This window comes from Protopterus annectens, chromosome 5.part0 (assembly GCF_019279795.1).
Source record: "Protopterus annectens isolate FY-2018-M chromosome 5.part0, PAN1.0, whole genome shotgun sequence".
Taxonomy (NCBI): Eukaryota; Metazoa; Chordata; order Ceratodontiformes; family Protopteridae; genus Protopterus; species Protopterus annectens.
Window position 1 is genome coordinate 632,680,693 of NC_056735.1, and position 15,335 is coordinate 632,696,027.

The window sequence follows — 15,335 nt, forward strand, 5'->3', positions numbered from 1 at the left end:
TGACCATGGACGCTTCCCGCCTCGGGTGGGGGGGGCATTACTCAGGCAGGACAGTCTAAGGCACGTGGAACGATACAGAGACCTCCCTGCATATCAACGTTCTGGAGATGAGAGCGGTGCTGTTGGCATTGCAAGCACTTCAGAGCTTCCTCCCCGCAGGAACGATTGCAATTCACTCGGACAACATGTCAGTGGTCTGGTATATCAACAAATAGGGGGGAACCAGATCTTATCCTCTTTGCCGCGAAGCCACGAGAGTGTGGGAATGGGCGATCTCCACCAACCGCTTTCTGATTGCAATGCACATTCTGGGGAGGACCAACATCCTAGCGGACAAGCTCAGCCACACCCTTCTTACCCCTTATGAGTGGTCTCTCAATCCTCTAGTAGCGAAGCAGATATTCGCAACATGGGGGCAACCCTGCTGCGATCTTTTTGCATCTCCATCAAATGCCAAATGCGACAATTTCTTCGCTCTAATCCGCCCACCAGGGAAGCTCCAAGAGACGCTCTGGTGCATGCTTGGCCACCCGGTCTACTATATGCCTATCCTCCTCTTCCAATGATGATACAACTCTTACAGAAAGCCTCGCGGTTGGGGAGCAAAATGATTCTCATTGTCCCATTCTGGCCTCGACAAATTTGATTCCCTTACCTGTGGTCTCACCTTGTGAATCACCCTTGGATTCTAGATCCCATTCCGGATCTCATCTCCCATCCATTGGACTTGCCAACTCCAAACCTGGACAATCTGAAACTGACAGCTTGGTTGCTCCAGTTCCACTCCTAGTTAGGACTCCCGGTATCTCTTCACCAGACAAAGCCATCCTCGTGGCAGCGCATAAGCCCTCCACCAGGAAAGTGTATCACAGTAAATGGAAACGTTTTTCCCTCTGGGCAGAACGCCGCGATCTAGATCCCTTTATGGCTCTTCTTCCATCCATTTTAGACTTCCTAACTGAACTCTTTCAAGAAGGCGCTAGTTGTTCAACTGTCAAAGTGCAATTGGCAGCCATTTCTCATTATCATGTGGGACATGATACAGGGCCCTTGATGTCAGCCAAATTGTGTAAAACCTTTCTCAAGGGTACCTTTTTACTTAGACCTCCTGTAAAAGAAGCCGTACCCCCATGGGATCTTACTTTAGTTCTTCAAGTCTTGAATGCTCCACCATTTGAACCCGCTGCTTCAGTGGATCTCAAATTCTTGTCATGGAAAACAGCATTCCTTGTAGCCATTACTTCAGCGAAAAGAGTGTCGGAACTTCAGGCTCTTTCTGTAAAGCCTCCATACCTGATTTTTCACCCTGATAGAGTGTACCTCAGGATCAATCCCTCCTTTCTTCCCAAGATAGCATCAGAAACCAACATAAACCAATCTATAAATTTACCGGTTTTCTTCCCTAAATATCAAAATAAGGGTGAATACAAGCTGCACTCATTGGATGTTCATAGGCAGCTTCATTTTTATACTCATAGGATGGCTGGCCATAGACAATCTGACCAGCTGTTCATTTCCTTTGCCAAATTTAACTTGGGGAAAGCTATCTCTAAAGTATCTTTAGCTCGCTGGATTTCCCAATGTATTATACTGGCTTATCAAGCCTCGGGTAGACCCGCACCAGAAGGAGTTCGTGCTCATTCCACTCGCTCCATTTCTACTTCTGTGGCTTTCAAGTCTAGAGTTCCTTTGGATGATATTTGTTCTGCAGTCACTTGGGCTTCATCTCATACCTTTATCAACCACTACAAGCTAGACCTGATTTCTAGAGGGAGAGCATCCTTTGGCTCTGCGGTGCCTCGTAATATCCTTCCATGATGGCCACCCAGGGTGCAGGTAGCTGGGGACTCTGTCCCACAGGTTGCTGACAAATGAATAATCCTACTTCAGATTTAGAAGTTATGTACTCACCATAACGTTCCTTCTGAGTAGGTAGTTCATTTGTCTGCAACCATCCCCCCCTCCTTCCCCCTGACCTTCTTCGGATCTATTAGTTTTTAGATATCCTTTGTTGGATATATATTGGGAGGCAAACTCGATCTGAGGTCATGGAGGGTTAGCAGGGGATTATGGGCGAAGGGAGGAGCTAGGAGCTCGGATCCATTAGCTTGAAACAAGTTGCCGGCTCGGATCCGATATCGGATCCGTAACCCACAGGTTGCAGACAAATGAACTACCTACTCAGATGGAACGTTATGGTGAGTACATAACTTCTAATTCTGTATATCATAAGTGAGAATAAAACAGAAAACATAATAAATATGTCTTGATCAGATTCTCAATAATGTACAATGGCCATATTCAAGAAAAAAAACAATTATAAGAATGAAAGCTTGGCTTTAAATCTATTAACCAAAGACTGAACATCTTGAAAAAATGTAATGTTGATGAAAGTTGGTATAACAGCAGGAGAACCAACATTAAAGTCAGGAACCTATCCTCATCTAGGATGCCAGTGATACTCCTAGCCCTTAGGATGTAATTGTGTAAGTGCAATAGACAAAAATACATTGTTATGTTCGTCATAAGATACTTTCTCATGCATATTTGCATTATATCAGTAAAGTATCAATGCTTACATGACTTTATGTGACAAAGAAAGCAAGGATAATGCAAAGTAGTCTGTGAAAAACAAGAGACTAAGAGTGAGAGTCAGAAATGTGGTGTATATTATGCAAGTTAACCTACACAGAATGCAAGAGTGAGGCAATTCAGAAATACATGATCTTTAAAATGTACTTACATATGAATGCTGATAGACTATGCAAGTACGTAGTCCTAAATGATGAAAAATAAATAAATTCATAGCAACTCTAGTAAAATATCATACAGGAGGCAATTATAGATAAAATTAAATGCAGTGAACAGGTAGATGAATGCCCATGTGTTTTAGATTAGACTCCTCCATACTTCGACAGTACTGAAATAAAAATTACATTGACAAGCCAAGTCCGGCACCTATCTCAGTTTAATAACTTGATTTGATGACAGCAGCTGCTTGTAAGCAAGCCAAAAAGGCAAATGCAAGCCGAAAAAAAACAAAGATAAGGAACCAACTTCAAGACAAGTTGAAACTTTCACCAACGATAGTCGAGTCCGTCCGTAGCACAAGTAATCCATCCAAGTAAGTATAGTGTGCTACAGCTACAGGCTACTGATTGTTTCTCGCTCTCTTTTTTGATAAGAGAGTGAGAACCAATCAGTAGCAATCCAGTTGTCCTCGTCACGTACATGCCTGCGGACGTGGCAGTCCGAACCCGTCTTCTATTTACCATGTGGTTAAATACCACATAGACTTCTGGGCATCACACTGATGCCTTTTCTCATATCTGGACTGCTTGTAAAGCAGTCAAAAATGTTGGTTTGCTAATTAAAATAAATAAATAAATAAATGGAGCTCGACAAGCATGCACAGTTGGAGTTCTGGCACTTTGCAAGTTGGTCGGACATGCTTAGAGCACAATAAATACATCACGTTGTTGTAAAAAAAATTAATTCATGTTTTTTTTTATTCACATGTAAATGTCCAAAACTTGAATCTTTTTGCTGGGAGGGCTGCAGTCCTGCAGTCCGATGGCATGAGCCGCCACTGGGGGGGTGACTGTAACACTAACAAAGTAATTTACAGGGCACAGTGCAATGAATTTGATGAATTCTATGTGGGCAAGACTGTAAATAAACTCAAACGTAGGATTTCATGTCATCTGTTAGAAATTCGCTCTGGATGTAAAAATAATGCACTAGCCAAAACCTTTCTCTTCATAAAAGACACACAGGTTTTAAGTTCCAGATCCTGGATCGCATAGACATGGGTGATCTTGAAGGACACATCCCGAATATTCTGGAGAAACATGAACTCGTGGCAATTAAAGCTGAACTCTTTTAGGAAGCTTGGACTAAACTACTACTGATCAATTAAAAGTGCACTGGAACTTAGAAAATTGCCACATTGTTTACATGACTAATTTTATTTTATTCTACAAATTGGTTTTAAATACCATTTTAAATCAGTTGAAATTTAAGTGTATATTTAGTTTCCATCATCATACATACATTTTTTCTTATTTTTATTTTTTTCTAGTTCTTTTTTCCACTTTATTCAAAATGATGTGTAATAACAATACTAACTAATTATACAATTATATAGGTTTTTAGGGTTCTTGTACACAGACCTGAGGAAGTCTAGAAGGACGAAAGCAATCTTTGTTAACAATAGGTTATGAAAATAGAAATTGATTTTTACATGCAAAATGTATATGTATATATTTATATATATTTTTTGATTGCTAAATGAACTAAGGTTGATATATTTCCAGCCATGTAGTATATTGTCTTGGATAAAATCACAGACTTAATAATCTAGTTAATAATTTGGTTAAATAAGAGGTACCACATCATTATAAATTTTATTTAAAGTACATAAGGGTTATATATTATTATGACAGCTACTAAGTAGGGCAGGACCAGCTCGAATGTCACACTGATGGGGAAAGGGATGTGACTTTAATATGTGGACCAATAACACTTTATTTTACAGCACAATAAACCACTCCCATGCCTGATAAAAAGTATATATATATATATATATATATATATATATATATATATATTTAGAAAGCTTGTGAGGAAATTATTACTCTATTTTTATTTTACTTGGATCGCTTGTCTGTGTACTTAATAAAGGATTTTCGACTGGAAACAGACTGCCTGCCTTGCTTGGATTACTTTTGAATACTTAGTAATGTTGTACAATTATATATTTTCTGTTATTACTTTTTGTTTTGTTTTGACTTAAGACAAGTTTACATTCGCTATTTCTACTACTATTGTCTGATCTGATTAATATACAGTGATTAACTAGAAATATATGGACTGAAAATCTTCTACACAGAGAAGTTTCTTACACTGTTTTATAAAAAAGAATCTACAATCGTATTTAGATATGTTACCAATACATGTAACCCCATACGAACTGCAGAAGGAGTCATTACTAGGCACACTGCAGGTGCTGCAAAGAGCACTTTTGGCTGACATCAAAGATTGAAACAATACTAATTTCATGAACTTTAATCGTACTTTGACTTAGGAATGGGGTCCATTGCCACCATGGAATTAGAAACCCAAAAGCCTTGGAGAAATTAAAAATGAGAATAGGAAAATAAAAGAAGGGCTCCTGGGTCAACTAATTACTATCACAACTTACACCTTAAATCTACCACGTCACACTGATACTAACATTTAATCAACATTATGCAATAAGTGTGTACAACATTTCCATAAATTTCAGATGCTTGCAAGAGAGTGTTTTTGATGATATAATATGCCACTTGCTTGCTATTGAAAAGAGCTGAGAGAATATGCAAAGACAGCTCAGACAGGACAAATGGAGAATCAAATAACAATAGTTGCATAGGTGCTACAGATAATCCAGTGGGGCTACAAATGGCAGTGCAATTCATTACTTCCAAAATGAGGAATTCTTCTTTATCCATAAAATCAAACACACTTATTTCCTTCCATTATGTCAGAAAATCCACGGTGGTGCAGCAGTAGCATTGTTGCCTCACAGCAAGAGGTTCTCCCGTTCGAGTCTCAGCTAGTGTGTGAGGAGTGCCTTCTGTGTGGAGTCTGCATGTCCTCCCCGTGGGTCGAGTGGCATTCCGAAGGACATGCGTGAATGGGCGTGCCTTCATTGAAGGTTGGGCATTGAGCTGGCAACTCAGCACCGTGAAAATCTACTGCCAATCATTAGCGGACCGGAGTTCTGCTGTGGCGACCCCTAACCGGGAAAAGCTGAAAGACAACAACATGTCAGAAAATACTGGCAAATACTGTGATTGAACTGGTTCCCAGATTCGAGCAGGGAAATGGATTTTTTTCAAGGATTTTTATATTACCCAAGAATGAATACATTTAGAGATCAGCATTAGACTTTTCAGTTCTACTCTTCTCCAAAATAACAAAGTTCAAAATGCTTACCGTATAGACTCTGATTCCCCTCATTCCTTCCCATTGTTCCATTGTTTTCTAGTTACTCTAGATCTCAAGGAGGCTTGCCATCACATTCCTGTTTGAAAAAGACTTCATGCTTTATTTAAGATTTTTTTTTTTTATGTCTGGATTATATTTTCAGTTTACTTGTTTATCCTTTGGACACTCCAAAGCTCCAAGGACATTCACAAAATAATCAGTAATTGCCTATTTATGAATGCATTGATCCATATTTATCCCTACTTTTATTATTGCTTAATCTTAGCAGTGTTATCTCAAGACATACACAAGCACCCTTTTTCTTTGCCATCAATCTTTTTCAAAATTTAAGCTTCAAACATCCTGGAGAAAATCTTCCTTAACTCCTTTCTACAGATTGACATTTTGGGGATGTCTGTTAGACATTTCTCCGATGATGGCCTATCTTCCTTCAGAAAAAAAAAGTTTCCTTTTAGAATCTACAGTTTTAAGATCAGGTTGATTAGTCAATAACCATTGCAAAAGAATACCTTAGAATTCTAGGCTATATGGCATCAACTATTGCTTCCCTTAGCCAGATTCCATATGGGGAAGGTTCAGTAGTTCTTCAAATCAGTCTGGACCCAACACCAGCATCCTCTATCCTTTACTTTCCCAGTCATGGTCATTGTCAAAAAGGAACTCCTATGCTGAGCAAATCATATCCAGTTGAATCCAGGTCTTCCTCTTTCTCCCCCCTACCCAGTCTGTAACAACCGATGCTTCAAATTCTGCCTGGGAGACAGTATGCAAGTAAATCAAAGTCCAGGGGACTTGAAATCCACATTTGAAGAAGAAACACATCAACCTGAAGGAAATAATAGCCCTGATAAGTACATTAAGAGGCTTGAATCAACTGTGGACTCCAGCTCCATTATTGGTGATTAAAGACAACACCACTGTAATGTGGCACATAAGTAAATGGGGTGGGGTGTGCCAAATCTAACCACTTAAGCAGATTAGCCATGGTTGCTTGGGAAGTTGCATCTCAACACAGTTTCTCTCTTCGTGCAACTTACATTCTGTCAGAGCAGAACACTGTAGCATACATTCAGAGCAGATGTAGGGCAGACCCTCAAGAACAGATGTTACACCAAGATAGGGTTACCATATTTGGTTATACGAAAAAGAGGACAATAGATTCTTTGTCGGGGCAAAAGGTCTTTCACACTAGGTGAAGACCAAAAAAAAAAAAAAAAAAAAAGTAGCTCCATGTTTGGTGATTTTTCTTGATAGAGCAACACAGGTCCAAAATAATCAAAGAAAATATAAATGGGATAAGTCGTATAATCCAGCACATATTTTATTTCCTTTGTGAATACATTCTGTAAGCAGATTACCTGTTTAGAAGTTTAAGTAACATGATAAGGTCACAATTCAGGACTGGGACAATCCAGATATTTATACAATAGAAAACCAAAATAAAGGCATTTGAATGATTTCAGAGCATCACGAAGAACCCCCCCCCCTAAACTATGTCTGCAAACTTGCATCTGATCTGACCATAACTAACTATAGTCTGACTGCAGGCCTGCAGCCTGCTAACAAGTTGTCAGCTGCGTAGCTTGCATACGATAAACATCATAAACATGAAGTGTTGTTGGAATAAATTACCTTGGCTTTGTTTTTACATTAGATTACTAGTCTCTAGACTGACTGCAGGCCTGCAGCCTGCTAACAAGTTGTCAGCTGCGAAGCCTGCGTACGATAAACATCATAAAAATTCTACTTATTTAGATGCTATTTAGAGCAGAAAATTTGGTCAGATTAGTACTACATGCTAGGGTAAAAGGCAGGCACAGAAAACACCTACAGCACACAATGTGAGATGCAGCAGTTTGCAAGGGTAGCCAGGTGCAGCATAAATGCTCTTAACTGGGATGAGAGCAAAGTGAACCATCATCTATTAACAAATACTGCACAAGGGAGGAGGTATAAAGAACATATTCAGCCTTCACAATGAATGCCCCTCTACTCAGGGGGAGACCCTGTTTTAACATTTTCCATGAGAGGATTACCTGAAGTACCAGTGCGTGGGAAAAAAAAACTAAGTTCCAACCAGACGCCCAGATACTTCAACTTTTGCACCGTTTCCCTCGTGTGTCAGCAAGGAAAAGATAGCTTCCACAAAGGGGGCTTACACTGGAGTCTGATACATTATGTTGAGAAGCATGAGCGTGTAGCAGTTACTGGCCAGCAACAGATCCTAAGTGTATTATGAAGGAAGGGTGAAAGTGTTCAGAAAAGAATGGAATGAAATTATCAGCATCCAAACTGACAATAAAACAAAGTGCTCAAAGGTGAGTGAATTAGTCAACAGTGGAAAACAATGGGGAGGGGGGTAGTAAACCTGGTGGCACACCACAGGTACGAGGAGGGAAATGGCAGACCCAATTATGACTCAGAAGGATCTTTTATTAAGGCAAAAGGCAAAATGGAAAACACAACTGGTTCTTCAGTCATAATTGGATAACTGCTGTGTTAGGTGTTGAAGACTGAATTAAATGCCTTTGCTTGTCTATAAACAAACTGTTTCAGTCTCCTTTGAACCATGTTCTTATAGAATGCGTTTGTGCTTCAAAGACTTACTGGACTAAAAGTTAGAAAGGAAAACTCTTCATACAACAAGAGAAGATAACATGAGCCTATGCTTTAAATATTTATTTAAAAAGTACGACAGAAGAAAATGTTGCATTATCTTACAAAAATCAAACCAGTGACTCATCAAATAAGCATATCTGGTTACCCTTGGACTTCCGAAGGAGAAAAAACAGTTAAACTAATACACTGTCTAGAAAGGCCATTATTTATGCTTCCATATATGCTAATTAAAACTGAGCTAGAATAAGAATCGTTTCTACTTCACTATTATGAGGCATTCTTCAGCAGGTTTAAACATAAGGGTGGGTTTATGTTGTTTATGGCAGCAAGAGAAGCTACAATTCAGGATTAGAAATATAGATGTGGGGCACAGGGATCTCCCCTGTATGATGCATTTAAGGAGCAAAGCTCTACTAACACAAAGATATTTTAATAAGTCTATTTGATCAATAGTGCATATGCACACACCAATACACTCACTTTAACTTTAAAAAACAAAACATTTTTACCTAACCAGAAGTAGTGAAAAATCAAAAAACCGTCCGAAACGGAGACTCCGACTCTGGTGACCGGCTGTGGCTGGGTCCTCCAGCACCTCCCTGACACATACAGTCCTGTTAACTGCTTCTCCCTGCACAAACAACACAGTCTCGCTGCTCTCACGACTCACGCAAGCTCTTCTACCTTCCGCGCATGCGTAGATTTGAAATCTGACTCGGGATTGTAAAATCCGGACAAATCTCGGAAATTTAAAAAAACGCCCGGATGCACGGACAGGAGCACAAAAAGAGGACATGTCCAGGGAAAACCGGACGTATGGTAAGCTTACACCAAGAGGTCTTCCAGGAAACGGGTGGGAGGTAGGCTAATGGTTAATGGTTAAGGTGTTTACCTTACAGAAATTGTCCATCTGTGAAAACTCCACAAGTAGATATGTTTGCTCCATTCACAACAGGCAGTTAAAGAAAGTTTGTAACAGAACGCATTGCAGAAAGGCCCAGAAAACAGAGCTTTTTCTTCCCATAAAGGAGAATGCTCCTCTATGTCCTCCACCCTTTTCCTTAGATAACCAGAGTTCTTCTAAGGATACAGATGGACTCTTCAGAGACATGTTTCTATGAAGTGATAATCCTGCAACATGTGTTACCTTATTGTATTGGTGCCCTGTGACAGTACCCTGTGTTAACATTCATCATATTCCTCATTCATAAAGTATCTTGAGATTGTTTTGTATATGTACACATGTGGTATTGACTCTGTACATAAACTCTTTATGTTTGTGTTTATATTCTTTTGTACTGTTCTGTGTGCATCATTAATTATTCTGACTCACCTCTGCTTCACCAGTTTACTTGATTAAAGAGTATTGACTTTAGAGTTAGTACATATGAGTTACCCTTGGTTAGTCAGGAAGATCATGGCTAATAGCCACTGCAAAACTATTAAAGGTGAAACCCGAGTTAACCTGAACCAAGTACCAAAAACCTGTTGATCGAGGTTAAAACTGAGACCAGAACAACTAGAAAAAGGAAACAATGCAGTTGTTCCTTAGGTTCAATAATTAGAATATCTGGTAATAAGTAGTTCTTTCTTTTAATCAGTCTATTTTACTGTTATTGATAGGCAGATGAGTGCTATCTTTCCTATCATACTCTGTTATACGGTCTATGATCATATGGTTAGTTTTTCCTAATTTTCAACATGTTTCTAACTTGGTTTTAAATGCGAACAACACAGAAAAAAAGGGGGAGTGAAGGTAGGCAATGATACTTTGATTTTCCCTTCCCACTGGTGCCCTTGGACATTTTCTGGCTACTAATTATGACAAATACAGTTCTGGTGCTAGGTTTGTTAAGCAATTGCCTACATATTTCTTAATATGGACCCCTCCACCCACCCCAGATTTTGTTAAGGTTTTGTATATTAAGCTCATGTATTAAATAGTTACAAACACCTATAATTACATATCCCTTGATGATCTGGTTTAATTAACATTGTTTATATATATATATATATATATATATATATATATATATATATTTATATATTTTTTGTTATGTTCACAGTTCTCCTCCTTTTCCTGATTCACTCTCAATTTCATTTTCTACTTTAGTTTTTAATTTTTTCTTTGATTTGAATTTTTTATTTTAAAATTTTTCCTTGCTTTAAGGTTTCGTATATGGACCCCTCCCCCAGACTTTATTAAAGATTTTTAGATATATTAAGTTCATTTATTAAATCACATAAACATAAAAATGACTGAAACCCAGGCTGGAAAGAAAGAAAAAGTATGCCAAATGTTGAATAAAATCTTTTACTAGTGCTTGCCGGTAGCGTTGTTACCTCACAGCAAGATGTTCTCCCATTCGATTCTCGGCTTGGCTTGGGAGTGCCTTCTGTGTGGAGTCTGCACGTCCTCCCCACAGTTGGGTAGCATTCGAAAGACATGCGTGCGTAAATGGGCACGCCTTCGTTGAAGGTTGGGCGTCGAGCTGGCACCTCGGCGTTGCATAAAAATCTACTGCCAATCATTAGCAGACCGGAGTTCCGCTGTGGCAACCCCTTACCAGGAAAAAGCTGAAAGACAAACAACAACAACTAGTGCTTGCCGGTACCTCGGCTCAACAGCCTTTCAAAGGAATAATTTTTACACCAAAATGCAACAACTCTAAATACAAATTAATGAGGCTCAATTAAGAAAAAAATCATTCAATTACAAAAGTGTTAAGCAATGAGCATTGCTCATTAACCATTACCCACCATTCACATCCACATTTCAATATATTAAAAGTGAAATTACAAAAGCAATTGAATGAAAGATGATAAATGTACCATATGAAAACACCCAGAATATGTGATGTGTAAAAACATACATATGTATATAAAACACATATCAAGTGCATTAAATAACATGCTATGATTGTTGACTCTATGATAAAATGCTATAATGAAATTTTGTGACCTTATAACCAAGAATGGTCTCCTTTGAACAAGAAAAAGGACATTTGTAATGAAAAAGGACAAAAACACATTGGTGAAGCTAAATAACTATTTTTGACACAAGCCCTCAGGACTCTTAAAACAGCAATATACAAGATGTTAATAATTAACAAATGTTAATATTGAATTCCTGATTTAACCCCCTAGGGAATAATGTGCCATTATTAATAATGAATTTAGTCTCTAACTTCAATAGCTCACTGAGAAAAGCATCACCCTGTTTGTTAAATGGTTTGGCCAGGATGCTAAAAAACAAGCTGACAGCAGAACCAGCATGGGCTGCCTGAAAATAATATGCCACAGGATTTGGTCACATACACCTTTAATTTCATATCCCAAGATGTTTTCAGCTTAATTAACACTGGGATTTTGTCTTTGTTGTTCATATTTCTATTTGACTTTTATAGTCCCTTGTCCCCTTTTCATGGCTTCCCTCTCATTTTTAATCTCAGTTATAAGTTTTTTTTCCTCACTCATTTAATTTTTTCCTGGTATGTGGAGTTTGTTCAAAAGTTTTTGTTTTATTTTATTTTGGTCTATTTGCTTTGACTCATAGGTTGATTGCATGCTTATCACAGTGTTTGCGATTTTCACAGTGAGATGGGGTCACTATGGCTGGTCGTTCTCCTGAACATCATGGAATTACGCCCCATCCCTCCAAGGTAGCTGGAACCTATCACAGCTTGCGACACAGTATGGTCCGTAGACCTCATCCACTCAAAGGCTGGAATACCACCCCCTTAATTCTCCACCCCCTTCACCAGTTGGAATGGCATGAGATTGGTTTAAGCCCTTTCCTGCTACTCCCATATCCCCTATCCTATCCTGTGCTTCTATAAACCATTATTGGTTTTAAAGTCCATTCCCCCTCACTCTATTGCTATTCACAGTCACCTTGATGATTACTGGTTCTCCATTCCCACGCCTTTCTCACGGCAACCTTATTGGCCCACATACCTGTCCCCCCACCCCTTCTTTGTTTACGTCATCCCTCCTGCCAAATTTTTCTGTTGACTCCTGCTGTTCCACCCTTATACATATTGACCCTGTTGGAAGGTCATGTTTGTTCCCACACTGGTCCCACCATGCCTATGACAGACCTGGCCAACCCTAACACAAGGTTTGTTGTCATACCTGCCATTTATGTTTATTGGTCCTCCCAGCCTGTCCTGATTGATCCAGATTCTAGCTCACGATGGATTCACCCCACCCCGCTCTCCTAGTCACCTTTTTGGTGAAAAGTTAAACCCTGGCATCCTGTCCATGTTCTGACCCCCCCCCCTCCATCTCTCCTGTTTTGCACAAAGACTTGGCCTTTCACAAAAACAGAATGACTATGCTTAACCAATGAGATTGTTTGAATGACAAGCCTTGGTTGGCAAATGATTTTTGAACAAGATCTAAATTGTTAATATGTACAGTTTAACACTGTTTTTTAGATTGTGACAGGATCAGACATGAGTATCACTTAAAGTTAAATATGTTACATGTATTCAAATAAATAAATATGAATGTCTGTGGATTTTGTAAATATAGTAAAAGGGGTATGATAGACTTCCGTGGTGGTGCAGCAGTAGCGTTGTTGCCTCACAGCAAGAGGTTCTCCCGTTTGATTCTCGGCTGTAGTGCGGGGAGTGCCTTCTGTGTGGAGTCTGCATGCCCTCCCCGTGGTTGGGTGGGCGTTTGAAAGACATGCGTAAATGGGCGTGCCTTCATTGAAGATTGAATGTCGAGCTGGCACCTCGGCGTTCATGAAAATCTACTGCCAATCATTAGCGGACTGGAGTTCCACTGTGTCGACCCCTAACCGGGAAAAGTCGAAAGACAACAACAGTAAAAGGGGTATGATATGAAAGACAGCACTCATTTGCCTGTCGATAACAATAAAATAGATTGATTAAAAGAAACAACTACTTGTTACTGGATATTGTAATTATTGAACCTAAGGAACAACTGCATTTTTTTCCTTTTTCTGTTTTTTTCTGGTCTCAGTTTTAACCTCGATCAACAGATTATTGGCACTTGGTTCAGGTTAACTCAGGTGTCACCTTTAACAATTAAAGAGTATTAGCGACATATTCACTGCAGTATTTTGTATGTTATGTTCTGGTCTGACATATTTTATAGTCTTCTACTGCTTAAGAATTTTCCTCCCTTGGCCTTCTGTGTAAACAGACTCTTGCTGGGTAGGACAATGAAAGCTGACAAGGACAAAATAAAAAAAATGTATCTAAACTTCTAAACTAGTATTAGGAACATCCATTTCAAACTGTTTTGCATTAAAAATATTTACTCTTCACAGTGCAATTAATTACAATGTGTTTACCTGCTATACACCGCATTTGTATAAAATTGCTATAATAATGGTAATCAGTTTTTCATATTTTTGGTATCAGTCCTTATTTTTATTGTTGTAATGCAACATTATTTGAAGTGTGGAAGTAGTGCCCTCTAATGGATAAAAATATGCATAATTTCTTATCATCCCTAACATTTTCAAGGCCCAGAAAGAAGATTAAAAAAAAAACTTAAAAAAAAAATATATTTCTTGCAGGACATGACTTGGATAGCAGCAGGTTTGCTGACAGTGTTTTTGGGAGAACAAGTTATTAAGTGACTTCCCATCCCTCTTTGAGTAATGTTCCTGTTATACTTGGGTGTTATTGTAAATAATAATCTCTTTCTAACTAATCAGCTAGCCAGTGAGGTGAATGGCTTTTGATAGCTGAGAGTTTTAATCTTACTGGATTAATGTGGAGAGTTTACCTATTTGCACAAATCTGCAAAACTGTATTAAATAAGGATTACATTTGCTATTGTCATGCTAGCCAAACTCATACCTAAATTATGATATAATCCCACTTATTCAACTGCTTGCTGTTATTTGCTTTACTGTGTTATAATGTATTGTTTTTTTCTTTTTTTATGTTTTCATTTGTTTAATTATTGAACTGCTGTACTGTGTAAGAGTGCTTTAAAATTATTTGTTGTTCCTTTCTACCCATGTCAGCACTGAAAATAGACACTGTTTAGCTGGATATACAGTGAATATAAAAAGTGTACACACCCCCTGTTAAAATGCCAGGTTTTTGTGATATAAAAAATGAGACTAAAATAAATCATTTCAAAACTTTTCCCACCTTTAATGTGACCTATAACCTGTACAATTCAATTGAAAAACAAACAAATCTGTTAGGGGAAAAAATATAAAAAATAAAACACTTACAATACACTGGTTGCATAAGTGTGCACACCCTTAAACTAATACTTTGTTTTGTGTACACACCCTTAAACTAATACTTTGTTGAAGCACCTTTTGATTTAATTACAGCATTCAGTCTTCTTGGGTACACACCTGCCATCAATTAAAGAGACTCTGATTAACCCCAAATAAAGTTCAGTTGTCCTAGTAGGATTTTCCTGACATTTACTCAGTTGCCTGCTACAGCAAAAGCCATGGTTCACAGAGAGCTTACAAAGCATCAAAGGGATCTCATTGTTGAAAGGTATCAATCAGGAGAAGGATGCAAATGATTTTCACAGCATTGGATATACCATGGAACACAGTGAAGACAATCATCGAAAAGTGGAGAAAATATGGGACAACAGTGACGTTGCAAAGAACTGGATGTGCCTCCAAAATTGATGAAAAGACAAGATGAAAACTGGTCAGGGAGGATGCCAAGATACCTACAGCAACACTGAAGGAGCTGCAGGAATTTCTG

General features: G+C 38.6%; 1 protein-coding gene across 1 annotated transcript in view; it reads right to left on the reverse strand.

Moving 5' to 3' along the window:
- Positions 1 to 9,230, reverse strand: part of ASMTL (acetylserotonin O-methyltransferase like) — a 1,454,724-nt gene extending 1,445,494 nt beyond the window's left edge. Inside the window, exon 1 of the mRNA XM_044072474.1 lies at positions 9,120 to 9,230. The gene's annotated coding sequence lies outside the window, so the exon portion shown is untranslated. The remainder of the gene's footprint in view (positions 1 to 9,119) is intronic.
- Positions 9,231 to 15,335: the final 6,105 nt, after the last annotated feature.